Source organism: Phyllostomus hastatus, unplaced genomic scaffold (assembly GCF_019186645.2).
Source record: "Phyllostomus hastatus isolate PE091 unplaced genomic scaffold, TTU_PhHast_1.1 phas_scaffold_385, whole genome shotgun sequence".
Classification (NCBI taxonomy): Eukaryota; Metazoa; Chordata; class Mammalia; order Chiroptera; family Phyllostomidae; genus Phyllostomus; species Phyllostomus hastatus.
The window spans coordinates 7368274-7380997 of NW_025334026.1; the positions used below are offsets into that span (position 1 = coordinate 7368274).

The 12724-nt window shown below is 42.5% G+C and overlaps 1 protein-coding gene across 1 annotated transcript in view; it reads left to right on the forward strand.

Annotated features, from left to right (window-relative positions):
* The window catches only part of TPST1 (tyrosylprotein sulfotransferase 1), a 112707-nt gene extending 112121 nt beyond the window's left edge, over positions 1 to 586 (forward strand). Inside the window, exon 6 of the mRNA XM_045819624.1 lies at positions 36 to 586. The gene's annotated coding sequence lies outside the window, so the exon portion shown is untranslated. The remainder of the gene's footprint in view (positions 1 to 35) is intronic.
* Positions 587 to 12724: the final 12138 nt, after the last annotated feature.

Consider the following 12724-nt stretch of genomic DNA (forward strand, 5'->3'; position numbering starts at 1 on the left):
TGCACCTGTAACCACATTTCTTTTGTTTGCCCTAGGGAAGACTGATGCCTATTCCACGGAAGGGAACTTTGTAGGACTGGCTGTCACCTGCTGAGATCTGTGGAGTGTGTGTGCTGTGGCCCAGGCTCCTGCTCCTTTGCCAGACTCCTCCCACTGAGAGGGTGAATGTCAGTCACCACCAGGCCCTCCTGAGTGATGTTTTCTGAGAGCAGCGCCCTTGACCCTAATTGCATGCACAACCCAGTGGAAAAGGAGCCCTGGAGGGACATGTGCTTTCTGTTAAAACTGCTCTGGTCCCTGTCTTTTCTTACCAGATTCCAAACTTTGTTTTCAAGGGGAGGGTTTAGAAGTGAGATTCTGTAAGCAAAATTGGGCAGTTGCATCTTGGAATAGGTCACAGGTACATGTTCTGATGTTTTGTGGAACAGCTGTACCTGTTTGAATGTACTGATGTGGATAATACGGAATATCTTAATTATTTAAATAATTCATTGTATTGTTTCTGAGAAGTTGAAGAATTACATATACATTTACAACTTAATGACTTTTATATTTTATTTTTCAAAATAAAAGCTTTAAATGTGAAGCATTCTGGTAGTGTACATGCTTTCATTACTGTGATTTCAGAGAAGCAGTAAGACTTTATCAGATGGTGATCTGATGAACTGTTTGTTGGCTGGGCTATATTCAGTTGGCTGTATTCCTCTCTGTGCATCATACTTTCTTAGCGAAGTTTTTGTGTAGTTTATTTCAGAGAGACCAGCTACCATCCACTTGTCTCAAAATCAAATCCTGTTCTTCTATTTCATGCTTCCATATGCTATATTTAAGGTCAGAAAAGTTACTGTTCCTAGCTATTTTCTAGAATCCTTTGTTATAGAATATGGAATGACCAGCTACTAATAGTAATTCATGTTTATTGAGGGTCTTCTGTGTGCCAGGTACTGAACAAGGTGTTTTATTTACATTTTCTCACCCCAGCCTGAAAACTGCACCCCCTCCAGTCTTACCCATGGCAGTAATTATATTTTCTACCCAGTTACTCAAGCCAGAAACCTGAAAGTCACACTTGATTTTACCCTTTTCCTCCCTTTTCTCACCCACATACAAAATCTTTGATTGAATTTAAAAGGAATACATCTGCCAGATCAATTCTTTCTTCAAAATATTTCTTTAATCCATCCATTTCTCTTCAGCTCCACTGCCCCCACCCTAATCTAGGACATCACCATCTGTCACCTGGACTATTGCAATAGCTAGCCTCCTAAACAATGCCTCGACCCTACTCTTGCCCCTTCGAATTCTGTTTAGTACACAGTGGAGGAAGAGTTTTACAATGCACATCTGGACGCGTCCCTCCCACGTCCCATTTCACATAGAATAGAATCCAGACTCCTGCTGAGACCCAGCCACTGCCCTCCTCCCCCTCCCATTGCAGGCCAGCCTCCTCCACCCGCCGCCTGTGCTCTCGAGTTCTTTGCATTTCCTGGCACACGCCAAGCTTTTCCTGCCTCTGCACATATTCTTCTTCTCCCTGGAACTTTCTTCCCTTTGCTCTCCTTCTCCATTCTCTGGTCTCGTTAAATTCCACTTCCTTAGAGAGACTTTCCCTGACCCCTTGAACTGAAAACTAGGGGCCTGGCCTGCCTACATTCCTTGGCAGTGTCACTTATCACACTCTGCAGTTTTTAATGTCTTGCTGACTTTTTCTATTGTCTATCTTCCACACTAGATGGTAGTTTCCTGGAAGACAGAACTATGTCTTTCCTTGTCCATTTTTGTAGCTCTGACACCTAGCAAAGTGCCTAACACATTCTAACAACCATGTAAAATATTTGGTGAATGGTAATCTTCCCAGAAACCTCTGACACATCATTTTACAGATGAGGAGACAGAGGCTCAGGCAAGTCAGGTCCCTCACACAAGACCGCTCAGCTAGTGCCCCAGTGGTGACCTGACATCTAGGTCCAAGCCTGACCCGAACAGCATTCTTTCCACGCCATTCCCTTAACCCCGTCTCCTTCAATTTAAAATGAATGCCACTGCCACATCAATTCTTTGTTCAGCACTAAGTCTTCTCACTCCTTTGTTCAAAAGCTGCCTTTGACTCTCTAATGTGAACACATTACGCCGAAGCTCTTCTGTTCCCACAGTAGAGCCTCACTACTCCCTGTTGTTCAGTGTACTTCTTCCCTCTCTCTTCACAGACTCTTCACTTTCTGCTTCTCCCAGATGCCTATAAACACAATCCCTCTCCCCGCTGCCTGGGAAATCCCAGCCTCATTAATGGCTCAGCTGTCTTTAAGTCCCATTTCTTATTACTCAACTGCTCTGACCTCCAAATAACAATGAAATCAGCTTTAGCTTAGCTTTTTTTTTTTTTGGCTTACTTCCTGTTAGTCTTATGTCACCAACTCTGTGGGGAGGAGGTCACATACCCATCTAGAGCCTCTTTCAATGGAGAGAAGGACATTTTCAAACTACCCCAGCCTGACTCCGATACTTGCCCCTCAGGAACATATTCTTTCTGTTCCCTGCGCCTGTCCACTGTGAATGGACGGGGGTGTACTGGCCCAGGAAAAGTCAGAGACCCACTGCACAAAGTGGTTGACTCAAGAAAGAGGAAACCACTGCCCAACTAGCCCAAAGAAGCATATGCTATGCTGTCTCCATCTTTACTAACATCCCTCCTTTCACAAAGCTTTACTTCTTTTGATCTGAGCACATGTCTTTTGAGCCCTGGGAAGAAAAGCATTTCTGTTCCATACGATACCTTAGATCACCTCTCTGAAGAGGATTGTATTGGTGAAGTGTGGTTTGATGGAATCACATGGAACTCCTGCTGAACAAATGAAAGATGGCAGGAGTAAAACTTATAAAGGGGTGATGGCGTGAGGGACCAGGGCAGGCGTACGGCCTGTGACATCAGAGAGCTCCCTGCAGCAGCACTGCCAAGGCCACAATCAGCAGGTGGACCTGCCTGCGAAGCCAGGGAGGAGCTGGTGCTTTCAGCAGCTCCTGGAGGAGCTTGTGGAGAGCATCAGGCCAGAAGGAATCATGGGATTTAAAAATGAAGGGAAAAATCTTAGTAATCACTTGGTCAAGTAATCATTCTGGTAACGTTTATCAAGACCTTCTCATGGTCCGGGCCCTGTGTTAACCTCTTTACATGTTTAAACTTATTTAATTCTCATAATTACTACCTGAGGTAGACACCCTTATTACCTACATTTTAAAAACACTGGCTTACGGAGGTAAAACACCTAGTACAGCTAGTGAGTGCCAGTCAGGATACAAATAAAAGCAACCTGGTTCCAGAGCCTACACCCTTAACCACTGCGTCTCAATAATCATCTGGATTTACACTAGAATAGAAAATTGTCATTAGCATCAAGTGGCAGCCTTTAACTACCTCCCTTGAATTTAGTAATCTGCAAGGTGTAATTAAAATTGGGTATGCCAACAGTGTAGCAGATCACTACCCTTGGGAATTTTTGGTCTTGGTGAAAATCAAGAAAAAGATTCCATAAAACAATTATTTCAAGCTCTAACTAAATCTATGAAACCTGACTGGTAAGTGATAGATAAGGAATGGTCAAGGCAAGACTCCATTCAGTGTTGCCCCCAGTCTAGGGGAAATTACTAGGGAGCCACAGATTCTGGGCTTCTCCCTGGCAAGGTCAGAGTGTTCTCATTGAGTTCCCTTTCCTGCCTGTTTGTCACTGTTCAACAAGGCTTCTGCAGGGACGTTCGGTCTTTGCATAAAGCATGGCACTCCCTTAGTTATTCGGAATTGGGCAAAAGAGATCATTTTTATTCATTTTGGGTTTACATCCTAACAAAGCAGTTCATTGAGTATTGTGTGTGTTTATCGTCTTGCTAGACATAATAAATGACTGATTCACCTTTTGGGGTTTATTGATTATTACTGAAGATCCAAAATTAAGTCAGTTTCACAATAAAACCACTATTTTTGATGTTACATACTGTAGAAATGGCAGTATGGCCTTGCCCTGAGAAGGAAAGCCTAAAATGCCCTCTATTGGCCAAACGTGGAATGACTGTTGATGAGTTGAAAACGATAAGGAAATCCATCATGAATGTGTGCAAAAGTTTCTCTACAAAGATGTTTACTACAATGCAGTTTATAGACACAAAATATTAGAAATAACCTAAAAAAGGAGGGGACTGGTTAAATGAATTATGGTACATTCACATCATATTGTAGAATACTACTCAGCTAATAAATATGATATTGAAAAAAATTTACTGTCAAAAATATTTATGTCGTAGTAAATAAAAACCTGAGCTCACAAAGCTGTTTATTATGATTCCATTTTTTACTGTATTTTTTCCACTAACATTTAGCCCCCTTACACCTTCCTCCCCTCCATAATCAGCCCCAGCTGTCCTTTTCCTTTCTGCTCAATCCCTCCACTCCCTGTGGGGAGAAAGGTCCAGGCTGAAGAATAGCAGTGATTAATGAATGCGGGGGCGGGGCATCAGAGGCTGGGGAGAAAGCTGAGCTGGGTGGACAGCAAGTGGGCCTTGGGAAGCTGCTGGCAAACACTGTCCTCTTCAAGGCTGGGAGATGGAGGGAAGGCCAACCCTCCACCACCCTCTCAATCATGATATTGCTCCCTTTGTACCTTATGGATGAGGAACAAGGACTGAGAGAATTAGGGGAAATAAAGGAGGATGAAAACATTTGGTGGGACATGCTAAGTTAGGGTTTGGACATGTTAAGTTTAAAGTGGCCTTGGGGACATCCAGTTAGAGATATCAAATAGTTTTATATAAGATAAGGATCTGAAGTTTTAAATTTGGAAGTCTTAATGCGGTTGAATCCATGGGGGTAGACAGACTCATTTGAGAGCACATGTAGAATAGGAAAGAAGCAAACCAAGTGCTAGTTCTGGGGTCCAACATCCCTGGAGAGACCAGAGGGTGAATGGGGTCTGCAAAGGAGTTGGAACAGAGATGGAGAGGCGAGGAGAGCCACAAGAGGATTGTGGACTTCAAAGGAGGATGGAGCTTTACGGTAGAGAAAAACTAGTCAACAGTGACATGCTTCAGAGGGTTCAAAAAGGACAAATTGTTTGGCATGGTCATCAGGAGGCCACACGGATCTTGGTGAGAGTAGTTTCAGTCAAGTGACAGGTCAGAAATCTAACTTGCAATGAGGGTAGGGAAGTAGAGGAAGCAGGTGTGGACTATGTGAGGATATTGATGACAGAGGGACAGAGGAAAGTGTGCTACCTAGAGAAGCATGCAGGTCTGAGGAAGAACTTTTATTTGTTCTGATGGGAGAAACTGGGAGATCAATAGGCTGCCCCAAGGAAAACAATATAAAGGGAGAGATGGAAAATTCAGGAGAAAGAAGTGTTAACTGATGGAGCCAAGTACAAGCCTGGAAAAGCAAGAGTCTCCTTAGAGGAATTAGCCCCAAACCCAGAGAAGAGAAACTTCCTGCTAGCTGGAAGGAGAGAGAGATTTTGCAGATACAGTTAACCCGTAGGTGAGCTGGTAAGACATTGAGGTAATTCTTCATGCCGATAGCTTCCATTTCTCTATGCAATACAAAAGCCAAATTGCCATGTGCCATAAGGAGGGGGGATTTCCTGAAGTAAGAAGGTATCTTGAAAAGAATGGTAATAGAAATTAGAAATAGAATTGGAAATAGAAAAGCTAGTAGAATTGGGTGTTGATTAGATTTACTGTGGTAATCCTTTCAGAATATAGACATGTATCAAATCATTATGTGGTACACTTGAAACTAATATTACATGTCAGTTACATCTCAAAATTTTAAGGAGGAAAGAAAAGAGAACTAACCCATGGATGGGTGCCCCATGGCGCCAAGAGTTTATCGTGCATTATAGCGGGATCATTTCCTGTGGTGGTGCACTCACCCAGAACTAGAGCACAGAGGCTGATGGGTTGGTCTAAAGCTATTTGTTTTGGGTGGTTGCATAAGTGTTCCCTAGACAGGTGTTTACATGTATGCATAGGGTCTTGGGAGGATCGGGGAGAAAACACAATCAAGAGATTAGATACCTGAGAGAAAAGGGTGGGTAGGTAAGGAACTATCAGCCATAAGGAAGTAGAAAATCAAGTAAATCAGGTTAGGGGAAAGAGAAGGAAGGATAGAGCTTAGTGGTAAAAGACTGTTGTATTAGAGTTTCAGACTTGGGAGGTAGAAGAGTTCTGGTGCTAGCAAAACTTGTCCACAGAGTATTTGCACTTGGTTGTTTTCTCTTTTTTGCTGCATGTTCTCCTCTCACCCTGATCAGAACCAAACTTTTCCTCACCCCTTCCTGAAACAAGGAAACCCTAGAAAAGTTTTAAACAAGAGAATGACATAATCTGTGACATAAAATATTCAGAGCAGCATGAGACATAAAAATAAAGTTCATAGCAGCACTATTTGTCATAGAACCCTGAGAAATAATTAAATATTCATCAATAGTGACATGGATAATATTCCACTCATTTAAAGTAAAAAAACAGCTAGTTTTAAATGGCATTGCTGAGAGATGCATACACATGTGGTTAAACTTGGAAAACAAGGAAATGATTGTCAGAAAAGTGAGCACAGTGGTGGCCTCTGGGAGAATGGAAGTGTCTTCGTCAGGGAGGAGCCCTTTGAGAGCTCGGGCTTTGACAATATTCCATTTCTTAACTGAGTGGTGGTTACATGGGCATCTCCTTTATAGCTATTCCTCAAACTGTACATATATGATTTGGCACTTTTTTTGCACTACATATCCCAAGTCAATAGAAAACATGCATGGAATGTCACATGCCATGTTTAGGAGGAAGAGGAGATTAGGAAGGTATGTGCAGACACAATTGTGTTTGTATAAATTGTGTTTTATGGCTGGGAGGTGAGTACATAAGTTTTATTATTTTTAATGATTTTTAATTTTTCAATTATAGTTGACATACATTATTATATTAGTTTCAGGCATAAATTTAGATGGTTATAAATGTATATAACTTATGAAGTAATCACCCTGATCTGACACCATACATAGTTATTGCAATATTATTGACTATATTCCACTGTACTTTATGTCCCTGTGACTGTTTTTGTAACTGGCAATTTGCACATCTTAACCTCTCTGCCTTGACTTCCCCAACCCCCTCCAATCTGGCAACCATCAAAATGTTCTCTGTGTCTATGAGTTTGTTTCTGTTTTCTTTGTTCATTTCTATTGTTTTCTTTAGATTCCATGTATAAGTGGAATGATATAGTATTTGTCTTTCTTTGTTAAACTTATTTTACTCAGCACAATACCCTCTAGATCCATCCACATTGTTGCAGACGGCAAGAGTTCATTCTTTTTTACGACTGACCAATACTCCATTGTATACATGTACCACATCTTCTTTATTCATTCATCTGTTTATGAACACTTGGGTTGCTTCCATATATTGGCTACTAAATAATGCTGTGATAAACATAAACATACACCATGCCGTTTTTAATTAGTGTTTGGGGTTTCTTCAAATAAATACATAGAAGTGGAATTGCTGGATGGTGCTTTGTCTCTTGTAATAGCTTTTTTTTTTTAGTCTATTTTGTCTCGTATAAGTATTGCTACCCTAGCTTTTTTAAAATTTCTGTTTCCATGAAAGATCTTTTTCTATCCCTTTACTTTCAGTCTGTGTATGTCTTTGGATCCAAAATAGGTCTCTTCTAGACAGCATATATATGGGTCCTGTTTTCTTATCCATTCAGTCACTGTATGTCTTTTGACTGGAACATTTAATCTATTTACATTTAAAGTAATTATTGACAGGTATGTAGGTATTGCCATTTTACTTTTCATATCTTTGATCTTTTTTCTTATTCTTAAAGAAGTTCTTGTAATATTTCTTATAATACTGGTTTGATGGTAATGAACCTCTTTAGCTTTTTGGGGGGGGAGGGGGCTTGGAAGCTATCTACCCTTCCATTCCAAGTGACAGTTTTGCTGAAAAGAGTAATTTTGGTTACAGGTCCTTGCTTTTCATCACTTTGAATATTCTGTGCCAATCCCTGCAGGCCTGTAAAGTTTCTGTTGCAAAGTCAGCTACAGTCTTATGGGAGCTCCCTTGTACATAACTAACTGATTTTCTCTTGCCACTTTTAAAATTCTTTCTTTGTGTTTAAATTTTGGTGTTACAATTATGATGTGTCTTGTTATTGGCCTCTTTGGGTTCATCTTGTTTGAGACTCTGCACTTCCTGGAATTGAATGTCTATTTTCCTCACCAGGTTAGAAAAGTTTTTCATCATTAATTCTTCAAATAGGTTCTCAATTCTTTGTTCTTTCTCTTCTTCTTCTGGTACCCCTATGATGTAAATGTTGTTATACTTGATGATGCCCCAGAGGCTCCTTAAACAATCCCCATTTTTTTTCATTCTTTTTCCTTTTTTGTTGTTCATTTGTGTGTTTTCCACTATGTTATCTTCCAAATAACTTATTCAGTCCTCTGCTTCATCTAATAAACTGTTTATTTCCTCTAATGTAGTCTTCATTTCAGTTACTGTATTCTTCATTTCTGATTGGTTCTCTTTTATGTTTTGTATCTCCATCTGTTTTCTATCTCTTTGTTAAGGTTCTCACTGACTTCATTTACTCTTCCCCTAAATTCTTTAAGCATCCTTATAATGAGTATATTGAACACAGCATCTGATAGATCGCTTGTCTTCATTCTGTTTAGTTGATTTTCTGGAGTTTCATTCTGTTCTTTCATTTGGGGCAGGTTTCTTTTTCTTCTCATTTTGGCTGGTTCTCTGTGTCTGTTTCTATATATTATGTATACTTACTATGTGTACTAGTCTTGATAGTATAGTCAGTGTCCTGTGGGGCCCAGTGGCACATCTCCTGGTCACGTGAGCCAGCTGCTCCAGGTGTGACCTGGTATGTGCCTTTTTATTGTAGTTGAACTTTGGTTGTTGTTGGAATTTCAATGGGAGGGATTGACCCTAAAGCTGATTGCTATAAGGCCTGGCCATGACTATAGTGGAGGAGCCGTTGTGCTGGGGCTGACCCCATAGAGCAGGATTCCATTTATCAGGCCTCTGGTGCCTTCCAAGTCCACCCTTTGGGTGTGTTGTTTGTGGAGGTGGTTTGGCTCTGGTGTGGTGTGGCCACCAGGTATGATGGTTCTGAGGCCTTTTGGAATGGGCTCTGGTGCAGGCCAAGGTCAGCTGCTGTCTGTGCCTGGCCCAGGACCACCAGATATGAGCTACAAAGTTATCTGAAGATGGTTTCTACTTGTGCTCTGTTTGGAGGAGTCTGGGAGAAGCTAAGATGCAAACTGAGGCTGGTTGCCACTAGTGCCAGGCTTGGGGCTGCTTAGCAAGAGGTTCAGGGCATACTGAGGACAGACACTGTTTGTTTGGGGTTTTTGAACCTTTGAGAGATTTTAGAAAACTCCACAGTACCATTTGCATGGAATAGCCTCTAGAAGCAGTTTGAGTGGGCCTGCAAGTTGGGCAGAGCAGGGTCTTAGGGAATCACCAGGGTAGGGCAAATGGTGTTAGCCAGGTTGATGGAGACTCAGATTTGGCATCTGCCTGTGCCTGTAGGCTAGCTGGGGGGAGGGTTCAACAAAGGAATGATGGCAACTGCCACCACTTCTGTCTGGGAGAATGCTGCCCCTCCTGTCCTTGTCCTGAAGCCAGACAATTTAATTCCTCCTTGTATATCCCTGGGGCCTTTCAAGGGGCTGCCTCAGTCCTGGAGCTCAGATCGAGTAAGTCCATCAAGTTTGTGCTTGGGACCTTTAAGAGGAATACCTAAGACTCCAGAAATCTCTATCTCACTCAGCCGTAATCCCTGCTAGGTTTCACAGCTGGAAGTTATGGAGACTTCTATTCCCAGCACTGGAATCCTGGGCTGCGGAGCTCACTATGAAGACAGGACCCCTCACTCCTCAGGAGGAGCCTCTGAGACTGAGATATCCCTCCCATTTTTAACCACCACATGTGGGTGTGGGATCAGCTCCTTCACCATCTCTGCCCCTCCTACCAGTCTTCACATGGCTTCCTCTATATACCCTTAGTTATAGGATTTTTGTTCAGCTAGTCTTCAGGTGGTTCTTAATGATGGTTGTTCTGTAGTTTAATTGTAATTTGATGTGGTTGTGGGAGGAGGTGAGCACAGCATTTACTTACTTGGCCACCTTGACTGGTATTCTCCCCAGTTTCTGAATAAATTGGTTTTAACTTAATGTATTTACAATTGCTTTTATATGTCTAAAATACTTAAATAAGAATTAAAATGTAAAGAAGGTAATGTGGAAAAGAAGGTGCATAGTTTTTTTCCTGCTTTCATTTCCTTTATTTTTGTTAAATTATTCATTCAATTAATTAGAATCAGGAGAGAACATTCAGTAGCTTAATGAGTACTTTGCAGATTTGTCAGCATTCAAAAGTTCTTTTCTTTGAGAAGGCATTGAAAATAGAATCCAGTTTATGAATCTCAGGGCTTGATGCCTATAGAACTATTTATTCAGTTGACTCTTAGAAAAGTAATCCCTGAGCTAAAACTGCCTGTGTTCAGAGAGCAGCTGCCACGTCTGCATGGACAATCCCTCCCTCAAAGGCTCACTGACCGTTCCCTGCAGGCCTCATGTGAACTGGCCTGGAAGTCATTCCACTGGGGGTGGCCATAGCAGCTGCCAGCAAACTGCCCTGCTTTCCCAGAAAGCCTGCTCCAGCCCCTTCCTACTCACTCACCAAGTCCTCATTCCAGGCTGCTGACCTTGGATTTCTCCCCACCGTGTAAACACAACCAACTGGGAAACTACATTCCTGAAGGAAATTCTCAGCAGAAATAGAAGATGAAAACTCCAACACATTCAGCAACCTAAAACTATTTACACATGGATTTTCCTATCTCCTGAGCCTCTGGGCTCCCTTCTCATTTTCTGTATACAGCCTTGCTTTAAGGTGTTGAAATAAATGTTCCCCCGATAGCCCTTAGTCCTGTGGTTTTTTCATATGGATTCCTAGGGAAGGAGAGGCCATCTGGCAGAGTGGATAAACGGAAGGAAGCTGGTCCAGGTAACTTCTTGTTAAGTTACTTAATGAACCAAACAAGGATCTACTCAGACTTTTTATGTAAGATAATAAAAGTCTTTTATTATTGAAGCCACTTTTGGTTGAGGTTTCTGTCGTAGCTGAAATATCCTAACTAATAGGATGGAAAGGAAATTTTGTTATAGATTTGTTGTTGTTGTTGTTGTTATAGATGTTTTTGAGAAGGACTGGATCAGGTAGCGATAGAGAGAAGTTGTCTGGGGGCCAAGGTGGTGCTACTCAGAGTGTGGTTCAAGGACCCGCAGGTTCAGAACTACCTAGGAGTTTGTTAGGAATGCAAATTCAAGGGCTATGCCTCAGACCTACCAAATCAGATTCCCTGGAAGTGGGGCTGGGAATCTGCATTTTAACAAGGTCCCCTGCAGTAATTTTGATGCAATTAACATTGGAGAACACACTAACCAAGGAAGCACCTACAGCTGGGAGGGTGATTGGTGCAACAGAGGAAGTGCTGTGACTCTGGCCCATTACTGGCCTTCCAGATGCTGATCTAATCCTCTAGGCCTCATTTTCCTTTTCTGTCACAACAGTGTGAGAATCAGATGGGGGACTGGGTGTAAAAATGGTTTGAGGGAGCTAAAACCTTGAGCCCCAGGAGAGTTGTGAGCTGACCCAGCTGTATCAGTGGACACAGTGTCCAAGGCTGCAGACAGATATATGGGTTCAGACTGGACTCCTCCTCATCAGCTTGAGCTTCTTTGTGCAGGACCCACCGCCATCTGTGTGTCCAGGTGCCCAATGAGAGAGCTGGCAGGGAGCCCATGGAGACTCACTGTCATTCTTAATTGAATTCAATTGCCCCTATTTTGAGGTTTCTTTTTCAGATTCCTGCAATCCAGAAAAACAGGAAACCCAGGTTTTACTGAGGCTTAAGGAGGGGCAGCCTATGTCCCAGTGCTGTCCTTCCTCTCTTACAAACTCAATGACCTCAGCCATCCTCCCCATCACCTCTGTTGAAGACCCACCCGTCTCCACCCCTATTTCCCTGGCCTTCCACGACTGAGGAGGCACAGGACCCGCTGCCCTGGAGACAGACCAACCATTACCTCTTGAGCCCTCCCACATCTCAAGTTACTGAAGTTACCTGAAGGGGCTTGTTTCCCTGTGAGCATCAGAGCCCAGCAAGAAATGAACAGGAGTTTGAAGCCAAGAAAACAGGTATTTGTTAAGGAGATGGCACCATGCCCAGAGTCACAGGTAGATAATGCTTAAAGACCTGGATTCCCCTATGACTTCCAGGGAATGGGGGTATACAGGGGGTTGGGGGCATCATTAATCATGGTGACTAAGAGAGATAAGTTAGGGTCATGGTCAGGGTCGTGGTCTCTAGGGATTGGTGAGCAACTAGGATAGAGGCATAGTTGAACATTGCACATCTGGTCTTGAGGTCAGCCATGGCATTGCTTCATCTGGTTTGCAAGGGTTGGATTGGTGGGGTGTTGTGGAGCTGAAACACAGCTGAGGCCTAGATATTACCTCTAGATTGGGAAACTGTCTCTGCAGTCAATAGAACCAAGGCTTTGTTTCTAGGAGCACTGGATGCCGACCAGAACCTCATTGTCCTGAGGCCTAATGATAAAGCAAGGAGAAGGAGGTAGGTGGGTCAGGGGCTAAGTGAGACCAGTTT